General features: G+C 43.3%; 1 protein-coding gene and 1 pseudogene across 3 annotated transcripts in view; one reads left to right on the top strand and one right to left on the bottom strand.

Annotated features, from left to right (window-relative positions):
- The window catches only part of LOC124794698 (irregular chiasm C-roughest protein), a 1925819-nt gene that overhangs the window by 1254106 nt on the left and 651342 nt on the right, over positions 1-20371 (top strand). The gene's annotated exons all lie outside the window — the stretch shown is intronic.
- Positions 5414-5531, bottom strand: LOC124796675 (annotated as a pseudogene).

Raw genomic sequence — 20371 nt, 5'->3', positions numbered from 1 at the left:
CTTAAATAGCAGTACGCAAAATGGAGACTTAATCACTCGTAACAAGTATTCATATCTTGCTAGGCCATTACCAGAAGTTCAAATGAAATTTATTTTTTCTCTCATTTATGACACGACTGGGAAACCGGCGGCCCGCGGGCCGGATCCGGCGCGCTATTGGTTTCAATCCGGCCTGCGGAAGAAATTCACGGGTTTACTCCTCACTGTTTGACAACTGGAATTGGCTATCTCACTGCCGCATATCTTTTCCCTATTCTTTCTCGTATTAAGATTAGCAAATGGTCCGTCCATTACGGATTTATTTGTACACATAAAATGTTCAAATTGAAGGTAATTTGTAACGAATTAGCTGCAACCAGTTGCTTAGGCCATCCCCATAAGTTTATATTTACTTACGCCTCGCGAATGTTGTTTATTCGGCCGTAGTGGCCGAGCGGTTCTAGGCGCTATAGTCTGGAACCGCGCGACCGCTACGGTCGCAGGTTCGAATCCTGCCTCGGGCATGGATGTGTGTGATGTCCTTAGGTTAGTTAGGTTTAAGTAGTTCTAGGGGACTGATGACCACAGCAGTTAAGTCCCATAGTGTTCAGAGCCATTTTTTGTTGTTTATTTGCTAACGGCGTTGTAGAATTTTTCAAAGGAAGTTCTTAAGACAGCTAATCTAAAACGCCGAAAATAAAGATACAGTAATCACAACTTGCAAATTAGTATCAACATCACGACGTGCAATAATATAAACATCTGAAGATGAGGTCAACATAAAACGAATGTGCTCTCAAAAATGCTTGTTTTAAGGTGTTGCTTGTTGGCGGGATGTGTCGGGAAAGGGGAGCCATGTCTGCCATGTCTGTGCATTATCCGTTAAACATTGTCACGGACGCTACAGTTTTGAATCTGTACGCTAGGGGTGCTGCTATCGCGTCACGTGACGAGGCAGCCCGCAAGTTTGAGTAAGTAAGTGAACTACGTACGTGGGTCACCAAAGGTTGCACATGCCTGCTCTATGACATCAGAATCAACGTGAAAAAGAGTGACAGAGATTTTAATCAGTCGCACTAGGTCACTGGTGTAGCAGACGTATCCTGTTAGGTCACAGGCATAAATTATTTTCTTTCGTAAAGCACCGTATTTTTGAAAGTTTTTTTATTGAGGTGCTACACTAGCCGTAGTTTTGTTTGAACCTATAGGAATCGTTGTTCAAAGGCTGCAAAAAAAAAAAAAACGTCCTAGGTCGCTTGTTGAGTGAAATCTGCCCAAAATCTCGAAATGTTGACAAAATCCTCCTCCGTCTTTGACAGGAACAACCGACTGCCGTGCTGCACTCAGTGAAGAATAGTCTCCGTCTCAAAGTCCCTGGAATCTGTATCATTGCAGTAGCAACCATGTCTGTCAGTCTACCGTACCGTTAATGACTGCTGTGAAGAACAAAGCTGATTAAAAAATCGATACTTCGGGAATTCAACAGTTGCTGAATAGTCCTACAAACACACGCAGGTTAATGTTTGTAATACAAAATCTTTTCTCGTGCTTCTACGTATCAGAATTCTATTATTGACCCTAGATTGCTAATCCCTCTTAAAATTTAGAATCGCAAGAGGGTATAAAACAAGATATTTTGTACTTAATTTGGTGGATAATGTACCATTGGAGATCTTATAATAGTAATTAACTAATGAACTACCCATAAATTATAACTTCCCCTGAATAAGAGGTGGCCGGCCGCGGTGGTCTAGCGGTTCTAGGCGCTCAGTCCGGAACCGCGCGGCTGCTACGGTCGCAGGTTCGAATCCTGCCTCGGGCATGGATGTGTGTGATGTCCTTAGGTTAGTTAGGTTTAAGTAGTTCTAAGTTCTATGGGACTGATGACCACAGATGTTAAGTCCCATAGTGCTCAGAGCCATTTGAATAAGATGTGGGTGGTTTGGTAGCAATGCATCATACCCCCTCTCCGCCCCCTCTCTATCAAGTGTTCGAATGAAGCACTAGTATAACGATTGAATTCAAGACATACAGAGGTTTATAGCTCAATATGGCATTTTCTTTTACTTGGAGAGATGCATGTGGGACCTGAAGATGACATGGTGAAACGCTGAAACTGGTAACCTTCAAAATAAAATAACATCTTAAGTTACAAGGCTATTGGTGAATTTAATTGACATTGACAATTTTCGGTGCTCATTGACTGGGCTATTATTAGACACAGGCCTAGTTGCAATCTTACATATTGTAAAATTGTCGCTTGTTTAAATTTTATCTTACAGTGTTGTGAATTTTAATTGCACAAAATTAACCATTAAATCGTTTCGTTTGTATGGCCTTCTTACTATGCTGCTACAATGACGGTAGCGGTTAAGCTGAGATCGAACTGTAAAAGTAATTAGTTTATCCATAACATTTACAAAAGCCTTTTTTCGATACCGTCACGGACAAGATTTAATTGGTAATGTTAACGCAATAGTGACTAAGCTAGTAGCGTATTAGCCCGGTCAAAGAAGACCAAACAATCGTCCCATACGTGAAATAATTCGTATAGTCGCAAATTCTTGAACAGTGGTAGGAGGGAGTGCCATTAACAACATACTAAAAATCTGGGCCACTGGGGGGTGGGGTGGAGGGGGGGAGTGGTTGGAGGATGTAGCTGTCTTGGTGGAAGTGCATTTCAAGGCCCCTTTAATTATTTTCTTGAGTAACTCAAGAACAGCCGCCTCTAGCGAAAGCGTATCCCAGAGAGAAAGGTCGTATTCATTTTTTTTGCTCTAAGATCAAATTTTTCGCGTACGGAGAGAGAGAGAGAGAGAGAGAGAAAGAATACTGAAAATCTCACGCATGACACATGCGCTGTGGTTTAAGTGTATTGTGTAGGCCAGTGTGTGGCAGTTTCCCGACTTGATCGAGCGCAAGTGCCCTATACCAAATTTTTCCTCTCCATTTTCTCTACATCAATGTTGTACACTGTAAACAATTATCCTTTAACCATGCTTTTGAGTTTGTTGTTGTTTGTTACAGATTCGTTCTGATCGACAATGACAGAGTGAAAAAATAATCGTGTTATTGTTGCAAGTAATAAGACTCTGAACTGTGTATTTCCCACGTGTTGAATTGCTGATCGACAATGACAGAGTGAAAAAATAATCGCGTTATTGTTGCAAGTAATAAGACTCTGAACTGTGTATTTCCCACGTGTTGAATTGTATCATACAAAAAATATCTACTGACATCGGTAACTCTTACTTCGTTGTAATGTCATGTTGGTCTCAATAAACAAATAAAAAGTCCAAGAAGTGATGAGGATTAAACGAAATATGAGAGATAGTAGCAGAAGGTTAGGGGGGAGCGAGAGTCGCAAATTTGAAATTTAACTTGATTGGAAGTTATCCCAGTTACAGTTCTTCCTACCTGAATTTCTATCATTTTTGCGTGCATCCCTGTACTTATCTCGATTCTGGTGGTTAGGAGTTCATCACTCGGAAATACGATAGTGATATTCAAGTTATAAACTTTTATAGAAAAATAGGAATTCCACCTTAGAGAAGACAGAAAGTGATGATTAGGTGCTGAGGAAAAATATAACGAAGCTGATGATGCACGAAATGTGAATAACTGTGGACCTGCCCTTCTGATAGTTTATTGTATTGTTGCAGAATACCATAGGTTAGAGCCCAGTATCACCTAATTTCTGAACTTGATGCACAAGAGGATGATAATTTTTTCTACTTGATCTTCCTCCTTGTAATTACTATCTTAAAAAGCCACCGTACACAAATTTAAATGAAGAAAGATTCAGTTAAACTGAAAATGTTCGATTCAGGTTTTATATCCACTTTTCTCCAATTAGTTATCATTTGTTCGATCCGAAGACACTTTTTGACGTCGCCGAACTCCAGCTATTTCTCGACCTTACCAGCTTCGTAGCTTGCATGGTGTCAGCGTATTTAGCGAAACCGTTCGTTCCGCAATAACATTGCATAGGATACATGGTATCGCCACTGTCAACTTCAAAGTTTATTGTGATGAAACTCACATGCACTTTCGATCCATAAGATACAACAATTAAGTCAATGAAGTAAGTAGTCACTTTTTACGCACAACTAGGCCTAAATATACACAATAATATTACATTAAGTGGTGGCAAAAAGAATTCAACGGAATTCCGGATTCTTGTAGCGGACTACCCTAGGATTCCCGCAGCCGACAGAAATTACCGGGAACCCGTTGCCAAGTTGCTGGTCGTATATTCAACAGGCTGGAAAACGATGAATTTTATATGGCGCCAGAGGCCGGCGGACGGCCGACGTAAAGTGCCGAATACTTTATTGCGGACAGGTAAAAATGTTACATCGCGGCGCTGCGCGGCACAGGATGCCGTAAAATAAGTCGTTGAGCAGTTCCCTTTCGATATCGTTTCCGATGCCATCGATTGTCCACAGACCTGCGCGTGACTGGAGCGGGTTAGAAATAACCGTGTGAGGCGATTTCGGGACGTGTGCTGCAGGGTCACCGTGACAGATCGAGACTGCGGTGACATTCTAATCACAATTCGTAATCCCATACGTAAATTTATTACCTGCATCTCTTATCGTTGTTACGTGGGTGAGTCATTTGTCGTAACAACAACTTTTAGCTCTTTTAGGAAAGTGTTTCACCATGTTTTTGAAGACTTTTTGTTATATCCTAGCCAGTAATGCCAACCGAGCCCGCTGCCAAAAGGTTGGCAGCATCAAAGTCCGGACGCCGTCCGCATAAGCAGCGCCAGCGATACAGGAAATCGCCGCAAGTCTGCGCGCGCCACCGCTGGCTTCTGGCTTCTTAAGCGCTGGAGTCGCGAGCGCTAGGACAGTTCTGTATTCGCCGCTCAGTTGTATACTCGCCACCGAATTGTGTACTTGCATGTCACTTGTGTGTTCATCGCAGCAGAGTTGTTGTTTGTAGTCAGCCGACGCTGACCTATCCGCTCCGACTCGAACTAGACAGATTTCTGTAGACACAGAGTTCACTACTGTGTTTCTGTATCTTCATTAATAAAGATAAGTACCGACTTTTATTTAATCAGAGTGTTTGGGTTTTCATCTTTCTGTTTACTGTTCCAGCGGACCGGTCGGCCCGCTATTAAAAGGGTGGCGGTGACTTCGTAAGCCATTTCTACAGCCAAGTGTTTGTCGCTACGAACACCGCCACAAAACTTTTCTTCTATTTATCCTTCGCCAACAATATGCACTCCGTCTTCAGGCCACAAGTAGCCCACCGGGACCATCCAACCGCCGTGTCATTCTCAGCTGAGGATGCGGATAGAAGGGGCATGAGGTCAGCACACCGCTCTCCCGCTCGTTATCATGGTTTTCTTTGACCGGAGCCGCTACTACTCGGTCGAGTAGCTCCTCAATTGGCATCACGAGGCTGAGTGCACCCCGAAAAATGGCAACAGCGCATGGCGGCCCGGATGGTCACCCATCCAAGTGCCGGCCACGCTCGACAGTGCTTAACTTCGGTGATCTGACGGGAACCGGTGTATCCACTGCGGCAAGGCCGTTGCCTCTTCGCCAACAATAATGTAGCTATATATGACGAGGTATATAGATCATAGCTATTTCCAAAGATCCTCGCTTGGGTTGAGGTTATCTACAGCTTAATTACACTCACATTGTCTCACATGAATGTGATAGGTCTTCGCTGTATAGTCAGGGACGTTGTTAATTTAATTTATTGTAATTTATTAGATTTTGTGATACAATGTGAGCCAAAGCTACATAATAATGGACAGGGTTCCTACGTAATTCATAGGTAGCTGATACGAAAATTTAAAAACCAAGAAAGATGTTCTGTTCTTGAAAAATCTACTCAGATTTGTTACTGATAATATTTAGTTCACTTCCTTGATTTCGAAGTTACAGAATTTTATTTTCAGACGTTTTTATGACAGTCCAACTCAAGCGAAATGCTACAGTACATAAAGTAACCCAAAAGGCAACTGAGTCGAAAATCAGTAATGCTACTGTAAGCATAAAATTGGCAGTTCATTTGTGGACCCAACATGAGCTTAAACATACAGTAACTGATTTTTCGTGCCTGCCCAACGACAGCTGAATCAATTTTGTTATCATTTGATAACGAGCTTCTGTTTCCTATTTTCTACAAACAATGTTCCAGCTTACGCAAATTAAATATTATTATTAAATCAAAGGAATTTTCTACTGTCCCAACCCGGGAACGTCTTACGGGCATAACAGAAGGCCACAGACGTACTGCTTTCTCATGTGATACCTCTCATGACACCTATGACGCGTATTTCAATAGGACAACGCTTATCCTCACACGGTACGCGTCCCTGTGAACTGACGTTGAGATGCTACCTCGGGCAGCAATATCGATGGCTGTTCATAAATTGAGACACTTGTTAAAAACCATTCGAAAGCCAAGGTCGCACTACACATTTTTTATTCAAGACAACCGGTTTCAACAGTCTTAGCTGTCATCTTCACATAAGACTGTTGAAACCGGTTTGTCTTGAATAAAAATATTTAGTGCGGTCTTGGCCTTTGAATGGCTTTTAACAATTAAAGCGTATCGCTCTTCAGTACTACCATAATGAGAAAATTCAATCAATTTGAGCTAGCATACCTTAGGAGAACGTACTTTGACTGTGTGATACCCTTCCTAACAATATCACTGCATGCATCCGGGACCAACTTGAGTTATTGTGATCGTTTCTCAGCTTTGGTTACTGGTAATAACTTGATACCAGTGTCTATGAGTTTAATTTATACACAACAGCACTGATGATGATCACTATGTGACTGAAAATCGATTTTGCTATCAATAAACCATCAATATTACGGCCAACGCTGACCTTCCTTTTAATTCCGGTAGGAATTGTTACTCTCAGTAAATGCAAGTCCACTTCAAATGGCTCCTGGGCGACCATTGTGAAGGAATCTGTATTTAATGGAGATAGATACCACGCAAAAGGTCATAGCTGATAGTTGCACATAAAGCTTCATGTCTTCACTGGACCAGGCAACACAGAAACTGAAGAGCAGTTGACTGGAAGCGTTCAGTGTGGTCCGACGAGTTGCGATGTTGCCTCTTTTCAAATTATGCAAGGTATCGAGTGCAGCGATGAGGTGAACGTGTGTGAAATCTTATGGGACTTAACAGTTAAGGTCATCAGTCCCTAAGCTTACACACTACTTAACCTAAATTATCCTAAGGACAAACACACACACCCATGCCCGAGGGAGGACTCGAACCTCCGCCTGTCCAGCGATGACCCAAAGAGGTATGCAACCCTCAGTGCATGGAGGATGTACTTCGGGCCAGAGGTGGTTCTGTGATGTTACGGAGGTGTTTTACATACCATGAACTGGGATACCATGGAGATGAATGAGGATCTACGATAGGAATAGAAGTTAAAGTAATGAATTTTGTGCCAAGTCTGGGACTTGAAACTGGATGTACTGCTTACTAGCCAGGTGTGTTATCCATTACACCACCCTGACACTGTGGCTAACTCAGCTGCACAGACTACTCTAATCCAATACCCTATGCCCTCCCTAACACACCTCATTTCATCTGTGATAGCCACTGCGACCGTAGCAGTCCCGCGGTTCCGGACTGCAGCGCCTAGAATCGCTCGGTCACCGCGGCCAGCTGGAAACATTCAATTTTTATACGTATAATAATTATAAACAAGAACCGCAGTGGTAATTATCGTAAAAAGAAACAAAGCAATAATTCTTGCGACATCTTGCGCAACATATAAAAGCGGATTTTTTACAATCACAGGGCGTTTGCAATAAATCTGTACGAAAACATGCCCCATTAACATTTACGAAAATGTTTTGAGTATCCGATAATTTTGAGGCAAACGAGGAATATTGAATCATGTCTCGGAATATTGGTGACGATAGTTGATGGTGAATTATAGAATGAATTTTTATACAATCTTCCCTGGAATTAATTTCACGATTCTCCTGTAACAATGCGCTGCAATTTTGCAAGCAACAGAAAAAAAAAAAATTGCGTGAGGAGGAATCGAACCCGAGACCTCTGGCGTAAGGGTCTGAGAGCTAACCATGTAGGCCAAACGGCGACTCCGGAATGGACTAACATTTTATACTCATACGGCACCTAAGAAACTTTGGATCGATTTTTCTCGGGATTTTCCGGGTAGTGCGTCCTAATATTTTAACCACGTGAGGTGTTGGGGGTTCTCTTTCACCACACAAAATTTCGGACAAATCCCCGTCCCCACGGTCGTGCCGTCTCCTTGTAAGGTAATTTTTTTTTTTTTCCGGGGTGCTTACATTGGCTGCGCGCAGTGATTGAGTTTTATAACGTACTGGGGGATGGGGAGGAGAGTTACTCCTACAGTCGGAATCGTTTCGTGCAGCCCGTGCTGGAAGCCTGGGGAGCTATCAGCGTAGCCCCAGAGGGAAGACTCTGTTGCGCCTGTGCGGATGCCGCCCGCCCATGCCCTGCGCTCAGCTAGCGCGCTCGCTCGCATCCATCATCATTACGCGGTGGCGCCCCGGTCTGGGTGTTCCGCGCGAACTCTCTATTAGCCCAGGCTGCTGACACCCGTGAGAAGCGGACCGCCTGCTCCCCTTTGTTCCTCCTGGGCAGGGAGCGGGCGAGAGCTAGACGAAACGCTCACAGCAGCGCCGGAAAATTTTCCTCACAACAATGTGACCAAAACAACACTGTGGATCGCTCTACAGAATAAAGGCCGGAAGATAGAGATTCTGCATCGCTAGTAGATGCAGTATTACTTTGTGAACTTTAGTATTAAAACCACCATCTTCCCATTCCTATTCACACTTCATGTATGTCCATTGTACATAATGTGATCAAAAGTATCCGGACACCTGGATGGAAATGACTTACAAGTTCGTGGCGCCTTCCATCGGTAATGCTGGAATTCAATATGGTGTTGGCCCACCCTTTGCCTAGATCACAGCTTCCACTCTCGCAAGCATACGTTCGGTCAGGTACTAGAAGGTTTCTTGGGGAGTGGCAGCCCACTCTTCAAGGAGTGCTGTACTGAGGAGTGGTATCGATGTCGGTCGGTGAGACCTGGCACGAAGTCGGCGTTCCAAAACATCCCAAAGGTGTTCTATAGGATTCAGATCAGGACTGCGCAGGCCAGTTCATTACAGGGAAGTTATTGTCGTGTAACCACTCCACCACAAGCCGTGCATTATGAACAGGTGTTCGATCGTGTTGAAACATGCAATCGCCATCCCCGAATTGCTCTTTAACAGTGGGAAGCAAGAAGATGCTTAAAACATCAATACTGGCCTGTGCTGTGGTAGTGCCACGCAAAACACAAGGGGTCCATGGAAAACACGACCACACCATAACACCACCGCCTCCGAATTTTACTGTTGGCACTACACACGCTGGCAGATGACGTTCACAAGGCATTCGCCATACCCACACCCTGCCATCGGATCAAAATGGTTCAAATGGCTCTGAGCACTATGGGACTTAACTGCTGTGGTCATCAGTCCCCTAGAACTTAGAACTACCTAAACCTAACTAACCTAAGGACATTACACACATCCATGCCCGAGGCAGGATTCGAACCTGCGACCGTAACGGCCGCGCGGTTCCAGACTGAAGCGCCTAGAACCGCTCGACCACTCCGGCCGGCGTCATCGGATCGCCACTTTGTGTACTATGATTCGTCACTCCACACAACGTTTTTCCACTGCTCAATCGTCCAATGCTTACGCTCCTTACACCAAGCGAGGCTTCGTTTGGCAATAACTGTCGTGATGTGCGGCTTATGAGCAGCCGCTCGACCATGAAATCCAAGTTTTCTCACCTCCCGCCTGTCATAGTACTTGCAGTGAATCCCTATGCAGTTTGGAATCTCTGTGTGATGATCTTGATATATGTCTGCCTATTAGACTTTACGACGCTCTTCAACTGTCGGCAGTCTCTGTCATTCAACAGACGAGGTCGGCCTGTGCGCTTCTGTGCTATACGTGTCCGTTCACGTATCCACTTCATTGTCACGTCGGAAACAGTGGACATAATGATGTTTAGGAGTGTGGTAATCCCGCGTATGGCACAAGTGACACCCAATCACCTGATCAAGTTCTAAGTCTGTGAGTTCCGCGGAGCGCCCCATTCTGCTCTCTCACGATGTCTAATGACTATTGAGGTCGCTGATATGGAGTACCTAGCAGTAGGTGGCAGCGCAGTGCAGTGCACTTGATATGAAAAAGTATGTTTTTGGGGGTGTCCGGATACTTTTGATCACATAGTGTGCATTACTAACTGAAAATAATCAGTTGTGTCCTTCCTTTGCATGTGACCTCCACGCTTCAAGTTAACTGCATTGCTGGTTATTAAAATTGTAGTATCAGTAAGGATAGAAAATAACGAAATATTTCGTATCGTGCGTACACAGTACAGTAGGAAGAATACATTAGTGACACGTTCGCGCACGTACACGCTAGATCCTTCCATATGGGCAGCGTGTGCCACCTTTGGCTCATGGCAGATCCTCCCATAGGCAGCGTATATCACCGGCGGCTGACGGAAATCCTCCCTTAGGGCGGCATGACCAATGGCTCATTCTAGATCCTCCCATAGAGAGGTGTGTACCACCAGTGGCCCACACTAGATCTTCTCATAGGGCAGTGGGAATGACCTGTGGCTCACCCTAAATCCTTCCACATTATGATGTGAAACACAACCAATTAGGTGTGCTACCGGTAGTACACAACGTATGATGTGTTAACTATCGGTCGTGTGCAACGAAGAGATGTGAATACAATTTTTACGTGACATTTCAACGAGATAGCTTTTTGTACAAATGAGATATTACACTACTGGCCATTAAAATTGCTACACCACGAAGATGACGTGCTACAGACGCGAAATTTAACCGACAGGAAGAAGATGCTGTGATATGCAAATGATTAGCTTTTCAGAGCATTCACACAAGGTTGGCGCCGGTGGCGATACCTACAACGTGCTGACATGAGGAAAGTTTCCAACCGATTTCTCATACACAAACAGCAGTTGACCGGCGTTGCCTCGTGAAACGTTCTTGTGATGCCTCGTGTAAGGAGGAGAAATACGTACCATCACGTTTCCGACTTTGATAAAGGTCGGATTGTAGCCTATCGTGATTGCGGTTTATCGTATCGCGACATTGGTCCTCGCGTTGGTCGAGATCCAATGACTGTTAGCAGAATATGGAATCGGTGGGTTTAGGAGGACAATACGGAACACGGCGCTGGAGCCCAACGGCCTCGTATCACTAGCGGACGAGATGACAGGTATCTTATCCGTATGGCTGTAACGAACCGTGCAGCCACGTCTCGATCCCTGAGTCAACAGATGGGGACGTTGGAAGACAACAACCATCTGCACGAACAGTTCGACGACGTTTGCAGCAGCAGGGACTATCAGCTCGCAGACCATGGCTGCGGTTGCCCCTGATGCTGCATCACAGACAGGAGCGCCTGCGATGGTGTACTCAACGACGAACCTGGGTGCACGAATGGCAAAACGTCACTTTTTCGGATGAATCCAGGTTCTGTGTACAGCATCATGATGGTCGCATCCGTGTTTGGCGACATCGCGGTGAACGCACATCGGAAGCGTGTATTCGTCATCGCCATACTGGCGTATCACCCGGCGTGATGGTATAGGGTACCATTGGTTACAAGTCTCGGTCACCTCTTGTTCGCATTGACGGCGCACTTTGAACAGTGGACGTTACATTTCAGATGTGTTACGACCCGTGGCTCTACCCTTCATTCGGTCCCTGCGAAACCCTACATTTCAGCAGAATAATGCACGACCGCATGTTGCAGGTCCTGTACGGGCCTTTCTGGATAGAGAAAATGTTCGACTGCTGCCCTGGCCAGCACATTCTCCAGAACTCTCACCAATTGAAAGCGTCTGGTCAATGGTGGCCGAGCAACTGGTTCGTCACAATACGCCAGTCACTACTCTTGATGAACTGTGGTATCGTGTTGAAGCTGCATGGGCAACTGTACCTGTACACGCCATCCAAGCACTGTTTGACTCAATGCCCAGGCGTATCAAGGCCGTTATTACGGCCAGAGGTGGTTGCTCTGGGTACTGATTTCTCAGCATCTATGCACCCAAATTGCGTGAAAATGTAATCACATGTCAGTTCTAGTACAATATAACTGTCCAATGAATACCCGTTTATGATCTGCATTTCTTCTTGGTGTATCAATTTTAATGGCCAGTAGTGTACATAATTTTTGACTAGTTTCGTGAAAAATTATTATATTTTATCTGTATGCGATTTTCAAAATAAAAGGTCAGTATATTAAAATAGTACCCTAGGGCAGGCGAGGGCAGCCTCTGGTGATCTTTAGGCCTCACTCACTCGCTTACCTAAGCTTGGGGACCGCGTCGTGACATGACGCGATAGCCTCAGTACTAGCGCCTAAAGTCCGCTAATGTTTATTGAGTAATGCACCTATATGAATGACATTCCTTTCTCGACTCACCGCGCCAACAAATTACTCTTAAAAAGCGGAATTTTTTAGGGTTCATTCATTTTCTGTTCACTCTCTCTTCAGAAGTTTATATCTATTTGAACGTCGTGAACAATGTATCTTCGCTTACGACATTTTACAGTCACTGTCTAAGAAACTACTGCTGCAAAATTTAGCATCGCCGGTAGCAAAGGCCGGCCCTTGTGGCCGAGCGGTTCTAGGCAATTCAGTCCGGAACCGCGCTGCTGCTAAGGCCGCAGATTCGAATCCTGCCTCGGGCATGGATGTGTGTGATGTCCTTAGGGCCGGCCGGAGTGGCCGAGCGGTTCTAGGCGCTACAGATGGGAACCGCGCGACCGCTACGGTCGCAGGTTCGAATCCTGCCTCGGGCATGGATGTGTGTGATGTCCTTAGGTTAGTTAGGTTTAAGTAGTCCTAAGTTCTAGGGGACTGATGACCAAAGAAATTAAGTCCCATAGTGCTCAGAGCCATTTGAACCATTCTCTAGCAAAGAAACACTGTTCACGAGACGTAAATAAACGTAAAAAACTCATGATGGGTTGCCTGCTATCTTGAAATGTCATCATATAGAAATAAAAGGCTATGAAAGCAGCTGGTTGCAACTACTTCATTACAAATTGCCTTCAATTTGAACAATTGCAGTGTAATAATACGTCGACAACGGACGGAATTATTTACTAATATTAATACGAGACAGAATAGAAAAACAAAATACAGCAATGAGATACGCAATCGCAGACGACAAATAATTAGGAGTAACCTTCCGAATTTCTTCCGCGGGGCCGGTTGAAACCATCGTGGGCCGGACCCAGCCGGCGGGCCGTCGGATGCACAGGGCATTTGAATACGACTGCTGCACCGCGGTGAAAGCAGGGAAAGCAGCGCCCCCAGATGAAGGAAAGCACGAACACGTGTGCCGCCCCACTGCTATAAACACAATTCTCAGTGCCGGTGTGAACGTGTTAAACGTGTGGGTGATTTGGGAGTACACAGAGTTTCATCCCCCCACTCAGCCCACGCCCTGTAATTCCATCCTTACAGAGCGTCCCTCGTACTGTTTTGCTGCCGACAGGATGGCTAGTGTAACATTGAGTTCTGCAGTGACTTTTACAGTTGTCGTCTCCTTATTTCTCGTCGCAATCCACATAACTGAGCGTCTCTCATGATAACTCAACACACATCACAATACACATTTAGCGGATGATGCTTTTCTGTTCTCCCCGCATGCAGTATATATCTTCGATTCTGGGCCTCTTGAAACACTAAACAAGTTGGCTATCTTGTTTACGGAAGCACCCACCATACGAATACCGACGATTTGCCTATGTTCGAGCTACAGTCTGGAGCCGCACGACCGCTACGGTCGCAGGTTCGAATCCTGCCTCGGGCATGGATGTGTGTGATGTCCTTACGTTAGTTAGGTTTAAGTAGTTCTAAGTTCTAGGGGACTTACGACCACAGCAGTTGAGTCCCATAGTACTCAGAGCCATTTGAACCATTTTGAACCTATGTTCGAATTCGCTTAACTCCGACGTAATGCACTCCCAGCTACGCGAAACCCTGACCTTGCCGTTACTGACACTTGCAACGTACTGAGGACATTCCACAGGCGTCGTTCGTTGTCAAACACAGCAGCACAATCTGCAGGCTTCACTAGCATCTGAATTTATGTTTCAGCATACATTTCTGACGGTGTTTCAATATTTTTCTCCAGTCCCTGTACTTCGTACGGTTGTGATGAAATGCTGATCGGTTGAACATCCAGGCATGGAGTACACTTCATGTTAGTTTAATGTGTGTTTCCCGCCGCCTTCACGATGTTAAAAATTTTAAGGCTAGAAGTGTGAAAGACATTGCGTTTACAGGCTCCTTTTCGTACGATCAACGTCCCATATATATTGCACCGGGTTTATTACCACTGAGTTTATTTAGTATCTACACGCACATTGTACTATGTATGACGTCTGGCGTGACTGGCTCATACGTCACCTGCCATTGTCTGCCAGGTGCGGAAATCGGAAGGAATATCGTTTGAGCGGAGTACAAGGTCGGATTGGGGAATGAAATCGGTCGTGCCTTTTTGAAAGAAACCGTCCCGGCTTTTGTGATTTAGGGAAGCTACGGAATGCCTAAAATCCACTGCGGCGGGGATTTGAATCACCGTTTCTCCGTATTCGAGTGTTACTATTTCGGGATCCCAGTCGGTCTTATTTTCGGACAACTGCTGTTGCAGGTTGTCGTCTAGTCTCAAAATTGATTACTGTTGCCAGCTTTTCCTTTTGTGTGCTCATCAACACATCTTTTTTTTCTATTTTTCCTTATTTTCTCCTGGCTTTGGTCGGAAAGAGGACATAAACCATCAAATTCTTCTCATTTACTTGTTTTCCTCGTGCTTTCTATCATATTTTTCTTCCGACCACATCTCATCTGTTCTCTTACCGCTTAAATATTTGAATCTTGACTTTTCACACTTCCTTTCCAATAACGTTTCTTTCTGCTGCTTATTCTTCTTTTATATTCTGTATTTCTAAATCTCTGTTCACTCCTCAATTTAAACTGCTTGTTAACTCCCTTTGACACTGTTTTCCCCGTGTCATTATTATTTCTGTTATTTTTATATTTCTATATATTTTATCATTTCAATGCTTCTTGCACGTTATTGGATATATCTTTTTCTCATAATCTTTCTCTCTAGCTTGTATAATTTACAGTTGAGTCCTAGAAACTCACTTGCCTAGAGCCATTCTCCTTTCACTGTTGTAATGTGCTATTTTTTCGTCCCTTGGTATGTCTATTAAACGTTTATTGTTGAGGTTTTCACAACTTATTACCTATCTGCTTATCTCCGCATTCTATTTAGAGGAACAGATAAATTGAAAAGTATGTTCAGGATTTAAATAGCCTTACTGTACAATCCTTTATTAACTGTATCATTGCCCGCCCATTCAGTTCCTTCACTAATTGTTTATACTATTAGTCATTTACGTAGTAGTCATACTTCTAAAAAAAAAGTGCGCAGCTGTTGCCTGACCTGAATGAAGACTTCTGAATACAAGTATGTTATCTACCTTCTACTTCTGGTGTCCATAATTCACCCTCTGTGCCACTTGAAAATAACGTAATAAAGTTATCCAACGCAGATTTGTCATCAATATGATACGTTCTACAAATGATTTATGATTTTTCTTCTTTATATCTGTAATTGTTAATATTGGCTTTTAGTTTTCGGCAGAACGCTGATGATTTCGTTACTAATGCATAAAAAGTAGTGGAGTAAGCCATTTTAAATTATGCTTCGATTATATTTTGGACCTGCCCATTTTCCTTGTTACCCAAATTGCATTTTACTTTTCCGGCATTTTAAAGATGTATATTAGAGTATATTTTGACATTTCTGTGCAGCAGTCACACTTTCTTCATCTTTTTAAAATTACTGAACTCCAAAAGGTGGTCACGCAATGTTCTTTAGCATTCCTTTCTTTGGATGTTTGTATGTATATCTCCAAAATTAAGAACGTCAAAAATTATATGTCGTGTGTGGAATTTTTAAACAGAGAAACGAATAAACTGAATGTCTATAGAGTAGGACAAGTAAACGTGAGGCAGCTGGTGATTTCTTGGACATGCTAGACCGTAGAAGACGTACAGCACTCACCAGGGATGGGGAACGCACCTGGCCCTGCCCATGCTGAAGTGATTTAGGAAACCAATAAAAATTAAATTCAGGATGACCGAATGGGGAAGTTAACCTGTTTCCTCGAACTTCTGTGTTTGGAGGCTGGTCAGAGTAGCATTACAAATGTGACGTTCAAATGCTGTTGGCACTGCCAGCTCATATAAAGGTTCCGCAGTTTCAATACGAGTCCTCTCCAGCGCTTCTCACAAAGCTGGAAATAACGAATCGCATTTGCTATTGTAGTTCCCGATAACGTCATTTTCAGTAATGTGCTCTGGAGTATTCATATTGCAACGGTAAATCTGTACGATGATTTTTTTTCCCATTTCCCCTCATTTTTTCCTGTGTCAGATAAAAGCATTGTCGCCTTTGATGTTCCTACGTTTTGTGACATAGCTCTCTCCTAAATGTCAAAATAATCTCTCGAAACGCAGACGACCGTAATTTGAGGATCTCTCTTTGAAGTCAGTATGTACTATTTCAAACTGTATCGAACTGTTCTGTCTGAGAGCAAATTACATATCAATACCATAAACACGATTTACAAAGATTAAAAATGATTTAGTCTCGGAGTAATTGAGTCTGGCTTTGTAAGAAAGGATAAACCGAAGGGTAAATCAGTTTTTCGCTTCCTCCAGTCTCAGATCTCCGTAAAATTCGCTTAATCGACGGTATGTGGCGACCGTTGAGGAGGTTTTGTAGCGCTGCAGCTTTTGTCAACACGTACAGGCGCCTGGGTTCTTTTTCACGGCGTTTTAGTTCCCGCTGCAGATGAATTAAATTGACTAACGATCCAGACTGATTTCATTCTGAGTTTATTGTCAGCTTAACAGGAAACATAAAAATTGGTTCGTAAATAGTAATTGATTATGAAGTTGTTAGTTTAGCTATTAGCGGGTTTATTAAAGTTTCCAATCAGATAGTTTTTTTCCTGTACTAAAATTAAGTTTGCAGCATTTTTTTCCATATTTTGCCTGCTAGCAACATTCCTGCGACTGCAATCACAGTAAAATTGTTTCTACACGCATGATATATTACTATTGTTTTTGCATCTCTAACATCCGTATGTCAATTTTATTTTTAAATTTAGTATACTTTGTTTTTTTCGGTCATTATCCACCTCCTACGTGACCAATTTCTATTCACTTAACACAAAAACTTAGAAAGCTACTTTTACATACGATATTCATCTGGATCTTGAATGGAGCGTTTTCATCTTACATTCTTTGTCGTATGCTGTTGGAGATGTAAATAACACGCGTAATAAGTTCCATTATCTGAAGTTAGCATGATCTGTAAAGGACTAAAGATGGAACTAAAATACTCGAGTAGCCGTAAACGGGCAACTAGAAATTGTATATTAAAGCGGAAGCAAGGATACAAATAATGGGCTCAGTACGAAAGTCTCCTTGGTAATATGACGTTCGAGCAAGCATTTTTTTTTTCACTTTTATAAACTTTGCTCTCAGGGAAAGTTCAAAAGAACAAATAAAACAAAAATTAACGGAAAAATAAGCTCTTCAATCATGTAGCCGACGCAATTATGTAAATAATATATCTGAAAATTTATTTTCTACGAATACAGTTTGTCTCGTATACCGAACAGCATGGCCGATAATAGTCCAGATTCTGCCTACCGGAGGTTTCCTTCCGTTTTGTTTGACCTTCGACCAGAAAGTTTCTTCATTCCTTGGCGGAATCGTCAGCTACTTTTTGATATATGAACGAGAGGATTCTGCAACCATCTCTATTTGCAGCAACGCCCTATGTCGAAGACTAGGTTTTGAATGAGAGAAATTAATAGTGGAATTTTATCATCATAGATACAATTCGGATAGACTATTGCTCGTGTGATAACATACGACGGGAGGTAAAGATGTCGCAGGCAGCCAGAATTACTGACGAAGGTTTCCTTTGTCGAGTAGATGGGGTACCATTCTTATAGTTCCATATGATATGAAAACCTCTTACACACAATATTGGCTCTGAGCACTATGGGACTTATCACCTATGGTCATCAGTCCCCTAGAACTTAGAACTACCTAAACCTAACTAACCTAAGGACAGCACACAATACCCAGCCATCACGAGGCAGAGAAAATCCCTGACCCCGCCGGGAACACACAATATTAAATAGCTCTGTAGATGGGTGGAATGCAAGGGAGGGACAAATAATGAAGTATACAGGTGATATTAGGGGAGATGGAGACTGCCAGTTCTACACGCAGGTTATGAGAGAACGAAGAGCGACCTGTTGCGAACTAATTCTCAGTTTGAAGGCTCCAGAAGAAGAACCTCTGTTATGCTTTTGAGGAGCAATATGGTGGTGTAATATAAACCCTTGGTATAGAACGAGGAGGCAGGGAAAACGGTATTAGTTCTCCTTTTGACGGTGCCGGTGTGAGGTTTCCATGGTTTCTCTTATCAGTGCATAACCAGCCCGGTTGGAATAATAACAGTAATAATTTTTTTACACCGATCTTCGGTAGGTGATAGGAAAGATTGTTTTACAACCGTGACCTGTACTTTACCTGAAGCTGTAGCACAGTCTGCTCCTTTCTCCATGGAACAATCATTTGTGTAAATAACGAAATGTTTCAGAACAATACAGAAGTTCGACACGGAAGGAATGGTTACCATTTATCGCTTACGGTAACACAGTTCTGGTAATAGCAATTCTGAAAGTGGTTCTTTCTCAGGGTTCCACTGTTCGAACTCGAACTATACGAGTTTACTAGTTTCGTTCTCGTAAGCATGTGGTGTTGCTTCGTCATCTATTGTGAACATAAGCTTCACTTCATTTCCACGTTCGGCTTCCTACAGCGTGAGAAGAAGGACATATTACGAGACTTAAATAAGGGATGACTGCGGTGATAATCCTCGATTCTGTCTGTCGTGTGCCCCTATAATTAAGAAGCACCTGAGCGGCACGGAATTTCTAAGTCTTTCCTTCACGTACGGTTATACTCAAATCCAGAGAAAATATTTCTCCCTCATCCAATCTGTATTTTATGATGTGAGCACTCTTGTACATTATAATAAATAAGACAACTTCATAAAGACAGAAATTAAGTCAAAATCATTTCGTACAAGTAACATTCGAAAAATTGTGATCAAAAGCCTCACAGAAAAAAACAGGGACAATGTGTGTACGTGTTACAGCTTGTGAGCAGATATTCGACAGATTTCACACATTCTCCCCGTGCACAGTCTTTACAAGGGCTTACGTCAGGGGAGTGCAGTAGGTGTATAGCCCTTAGCAGCCTCATCAGTCAAACAAATCAGTAACAGCTTGCACTGTACATGCTTGAACAATGTCCTGCAAAAAGATCGTCAGGACCTGCAGAAAGTGCCATCACTTCTGCCTCTAAGCTGGTCATAGGTTGTGTCCCAAAAATGACACGCTGAGGTGTGAGACTGCACATTATCTTGGCGAAATAAGGTTTTTTCCTTCTGCAAATATCACCGTTTTTCGTCAGTTTCCGCTTTCAGCTTGTCAAGTACCGTCGCGTAGTATGATCTTGTAATATTTATTCCTTTCATTCTAGTATCATTTTGTGAACTTGAGCTGTGTTGCCGTCATAGGTTGCAGTTCTTAGCCGTCCGGAACATTCGTTGTCACCCAAGCTGGTACGGCAACGTTTAAATTCAGCCACACAAAATTTCACGGTGGTAAATTATGGTGCAGAGTTCCTGCACACGTCGTAACATAGGCATATTGCATTTCAAAAACAAGAAGCTAATGATAGATCGATACTCGATTTTCTCCATTTTCGCCGAAAACACTCACTAAAACGACTGTCAAATAACAACTGCGTGTCCAAAACAGCTGAAATTCTTATGAGTGGCCGGCCGAAGTGGCCGAGCGGTTCTAGGCGCTGCAGTCTGGAACCGCGCGACCGCTACGGTCGCAGGTTCTAATCCAGCCTCGGGCATGGATGTGTGTGATGTCTTTAGGCTACTTAGGTTTAAGTAGTTCTAAGTTCTAGGGGACTGATGACCTCAGAAGTTAAGTCCCATAGAGCTCAGAGCCATGTCATGTCTTATGAGTGCTTTACTAGGGCTGCGCAAACAAATTCCCCGATGTTTATTGTCAAATACTTTTATCTTCATGTTAGGATGTTGTAATTCCATGGAAACGAATTGATCGCTAAAAGGTAAAGAGACAGAGTCTGGCATGCGA

This window comes from Schistocerca piceifrons, chromosome 4 (genome assembly GCF_021461385.2).
Source record: "Schistocerca piceifrons isolate TAMUIC-IGC-003096 chromosome 4, iqSchPice1.1, whole genome shotgun sequence".
Lineage (NCBI taxonomy): Eukaryota > Metazoa > Arthropoda > Insecta > Orthoptera > Acrididae > Schistocerca > Schistocerca piceifrons.
The sequence above is the reverse complement of the archived record's forward strand: the minus strand, read 5'-3'. Positions and strand labels throughout refer to the sequence as shown.